This window comes from Thunnus albacares, chromosome 6 (assembly GCF_914725855.1).
Source record: "Thunnus albacares chromosome 6, fThuAlb1.1, whole genome shotgun sequence".
Classification (NCBI taxonomy): domain Eukaryota; kingdom Metazoa; phylum Chordata; class Actinopteri; order Scombriformes; family Scombridae; genus Thunnus; species Thunnus albacares.
The window spans coordinates 31,968,941-31,973,712 of NC_058111.1; the positions used below are offsets into that span (position 1 = coordinate 31,968,941).

Consider the following 4,772-nt stretch of genomic DNA (forward strand, 5'->3'; position numbering starts at 1 on the left):
ACCACCGTTTGTTAAAACCAGTTAGGCTGCATTCATCTATCAGTACAGGATTCTAATCCTTCGATGTTCAGCTGTCTCCTGTCTTTCACTCTTCTTTACTGCTACTAAGTAAAAAGATAAATAAATAAATAAAGTCACTTAAACTCAGGCTGCGTGTTCAATGGTCAGAGGCAACTACGCCAAATGTCAAACAATCCAAACTATCTTATAAAGAAAGTTAAATCAGTAAATCAGCCAATGCCAAAAAATAATAATTAAAAAGTTGGTTACAAGATCTTTTTCTAAGCACCTTCACCTCCCTCTAACCTCTGACGTACTGTACCTGTGAGGGTGCAGGAGCAGATTGATGAGGTTCTACAGATCTTCTTCAAGTAGCTCCTGGTCCTGTTTGAAGGACTTCTGCTCAGAAACTTTTATAGCTCTCCTCCACACATCATATACTGAAACAACCAATCATCACCAGGGGCGGATTTAGTGATTTGGTGGCCCCAGGCAAATGCTGCCTTGCTTTACTCATCACCCTTTCTCTAACTGGGACTGTTGGTATTAGCAGTAGTAGAAGAACTAATCAAAACATTTTTCTGAAGTAAAACTGTTAACTATTAGTAGTAAAATTATTAATGCCACACAGTAAAAGTCCTGCATTCAAATTTTTACTTAAAGTGAAGAGTGAAAGAGAAGTATTATCAGCACAATGTACTTTAGATTAATGAATAATAATGCATCATATTTTAATTGTTATATTTTGTGAGTAAAAGCTGAATCTGCAACGTAACCAGTAACATTCATTTGTCAGGTAAATGTAGTAGAACCTTTTCCTCTGAAGTAAAAGTAAAAGTACACACTAAGTAAGTAGTATACAGTTGCAGTTATTTCAGGGTACAATGAGTTAAAATACTAACATAGTTCAATGTTTTTCATGTCTAAACATCATAATAAATCTATAATGGGTCACCAGTTCAATCCTCCGGACCGGCAGGATAAATCTGGGTGGGGAAAGTGAAGAAGCAGCGTTGCCCCTCCCTCATTAACACCAATGAGGTGCTCTTGAGCAAGGCCTTTGAACCCAACTGCTCTGGTGGAGCTGCTCAGTGGCCAGCGGATCAGACTGTGGTTATACTGGGCATCTTCCAGGTATGAATGTGTAACTGTGTGAATGTGATCAGGGTGTTCCTGAAAAAGAGAGCATCGCTCTCAGAGAACCTCCCCTGAATAAATAAAGGTTAAAAAATAGTTGTTTGGGGCCCTTTATTTGGGGGCTCCAGGTAGTTGCCTACCTTGCCTAATGGTCCAACCCTGATCATCACTTGTCAAGCTGCCATCCAACTGAATGACGTTACATTTCTCACATTTCACACAGTCATCTCACATTCTCAGGTCAAGTACAATCATGAATAATGAACAAAAGACACATTAAGCAACAATGATGTGTGTTAACAGTAAAACAAACAAGAAGGAACTGCATTCTTCAATTGAAGGACTTATGGCAGGGAGGTGACAGGTATACCTCAGTATGCCTTTCTGTTTGTTGAAAACACAATAATTGGTATAATTGTGTGTGTATGTGTATATGTATGTAGGATTTTTATTGTAAAATGTCTTGTGAATTTATAATGTGAATACTATATAATATTAAAAATGATATCAAAAATTGAACAGGTGAATCCAGGTGCAGACACAGACAAGTACATTGGAATAAGGTAAACACATATTTATTCCAGAGCACAGGGAAGATACGAGAAGCTACGGGAAGCTTGAGCTGGTAGCCGAGAGCTAAGGCTGGGGCAGTTAGGGGCTGAGGAAGCAGGTCCGGAGTGGGACATCAAGCACATTGCTGCAAAGGCACTTGAGGAAACACGCCAAAAAAAATTGCAGAAATGCACCAGCAAAGGCAGGGTGCAATCAATGTTGGTTTTCTAATTATTCCAAATTGTTGGCTTTGTGAATGTTTTGTGAGGAACAACATGTTTTCAACATGTTGGTTAGGCCTCAAGGATACACACAATGCATTCTGGTGAGAAACATGTAAATCTAAATATAGCTGGGTTTGTTTACATGAAAAGTTCACCGGGAAAAAGCACTTACATTTTGCATTCTTTAATCTCCACTATGATTACTTTCAGGGTTTCCACAAGTGTTATAATGTAGCCATCAGCCAGTGGAAGATTAACCTTCTGACTCACTGGAATACATGAAAGATACAAATAGAATCAATAAACATCATTGTAAATAAAGCGAAAAAAAAAAGGCTCCACTTATCACCATCACAAACTAGAGGACAGCTGTGTTGCCAGCAGGTTCAACAAGTCTTACAAAATTATATAAAGTGACTTACAACCTCATTGTCCCTGATGGAGATCATGACGATCTCTCCCAGCAAAGTATGTTTGACACATTTCTCAGCAGACTGAGGACACAGGACAGGTAAGGTTAAAACACTTTACTCTGAAGTCAGGCAGGTAGGAGCAAATCCACCAACAGAGAACATCTGACAAACAGCAAAGATCCAAACAAAGATGAAACTAATTGACGTGCCCCCCCCCAAATATTTGAAATTGGATGGCTTTAGAAATTGTTAACTCTATTTTCACAATAAGTGTTTTTATTCATAAACATAAATCACTTTTCTGTATGTTTTTATTGTTATTTTTAATGTTATTTATAGTTTCTGCCAGCTACACACAGACTCTCTCTCTCTCTGTTTAGGCTACTTGGTTCCTTCCAGCTAGAGAGCTCTATATAGTATCAGCGGAGCTCATAGAGCTGCTCAGCTGCAGCTGTGGAAGTCATATAGAATTGTTGTCAACCGCATTGTGAGGTATGAATAACCAATCTAAGCTCACACCATAAAACTATTTGACTTAAATGAATTTGTAAATGACTCCAAACTTCAGAATTTCCCTCTAAAATGACTTTGGTATCAGAAGTTTTAATTATAACTCTTAGCAGTTAATTTTAAGTTAACTATAACTTTCAGCATCAAATTCCCTCTTTGTGTTTGCTCGGACAGTGTTTCCCTGTTCAGCTGTGGTGGGAGTATAGTAACAAAAACAGGAACTTTGGCATTAAATAGACTGTATAGTTGAAAGATATCCACTTGATTTGACTCATCTGGACAAATGAAGCTTCATATTAGCTTCAGATAAACGTTTAAATACATTTTGCACAGAAGGAGGACTGTGGATTTTGTCCTCCATCACTTACATTGTAAGTGCATTATGAAGGGATCTTCTAATGGTCAGTATGAACAGATGGAATGATTAAAGCAAGGAAAACATATTTCAATATTCATTTGGGCTCCTGGCTGATGTTTTAAGACAAACTTGAAAAATTGTGAGCCTGTCCTTTAAGGTCAGTGAAAGATCATGGTTTCATGATCTTTCCCTAAAGCACACGGTCACACAACACATAACTCACTCCAAGTGAAATCATTCATTCTGAAGAATCAACAGATGGTGATGAGTGCCATGGTACTATTCCACTCTTCACATATTTTGGCAGGTCATAACTGTGAAATTCCCAAGTAGCAGGTGTGTCTTCATTTACAAAGAAAAACGTCAACAATTCTACTGAAACAATAGCCAATTCATTTTAAGGTCACGAGAAGTTACTACATGCTACATCCGATGAGTTTGTGCAAAATCTTAAGTTTCACAACACCTTGTACACCCTGTACAGGTTGTGAATATTATAACATTATTACCAAGGTTAGAGGGTTCACTGTCGAGGTGGGTGTCAGCTGGATATCTGACGGTCTCAATGTCGTAAATCCCTCACAACATTCACTGTAACATTTACAGATTATGTCTTCTTTGTTATTATTAAAATATTAAAATAAATCCCGCAGCGATAACATCAAGTTAAACGCTGTGTCCTAGTAGAGTCAACCTGCTTCTTTGATATGTGGAACTTAGGTTTCACTCTTTACTCTTTACTCTTGGCCAAACTGACACAGTTTATCTCACTTTAACTACAAACTGCAGTGTTTCTGAGAGTTATTAAACGTGATGAAAGACAACACACAGGTGAGATCAGAGGGGCGGAAAACACTGGACAGCGCCCGTGGTTCGATCCCGCGAAGGGATGGAGATCAGCGTATTCTCGCAGTGAGAATTGTTGAACGAAGTAACCACTGAGCTATAAACCAGTGAACCACTGAAGTAAAACTGTTAACTATTAATAGTAAAATTATTAATGCCACACAGTAAAAGTCCTGCATTCAAATTTTTTACTTAAAGTGAAGAGTGAAAGAGAAGTATTATCAGCACAATGTACTTTAGATTAATGAATAATAATGCATCATATTTTAATTGTTATATTTTGTGAGTAAAAGCTGAATTTGCAACGTAACCAGTAACATTCATCTGTCAGGTAAATGTAGTAGAACATTTTCCTCTGAAGTAAAAGTAAAAGTACACACTAAGTAAGTAGTATACAGTTGCAGTTATTTCAGGGTACAATGAGTTAAAATACTAACATAGTTCAATGTTTTTCATGTCTAAACATCATAATAAATCTATAATGGGTCACCAGTTCAATCCTCCGGACCGGCAGGATAAATCTGGGTGGGGAAAGTGAAGAAGCAGCGTTGCCCCTCCCTCATTAACACCAATGAGGTGCTCTTGAGCAAGGCCTTTGAACCCAACTGCTCTGGTGGAGCTGCTCAGTGGCCAGCGGATCAGACTGTGGTTATACTGGGCAGCTTCCAGGTATGAATGTGTAACTGTGTGAATGTGATCAGGGCGTTCCTGAAAAAGAGAGCATCGCTCTCA

The 4,772-nt window shown here is 38.3% G+C and overlaps 1 long non-coding RNA gene across 1 annotated transcript; it reads right to left on the reverse strand.

Moving 5' to 3' along the window:
- Positions 1–2,095: 2,095 nt before the first annotated feature.
- Positions 2,096–3,865, reverse strand: LOC122983384. The gene is made up of 3 exons (XR_006403664.1): positions 3,704–3,865; positions 2,339–2,407; positions 2,096–2,182 (listed from the first exon to the last, which is right to left on the reverse strand). It is a non-coding gene; the product is annotated as an uncharacterized LOC122983384 (long non-coding RNA).
- Between the last annotated feature and the right edge of the window lie 907 nt (positions 3,866–4,772).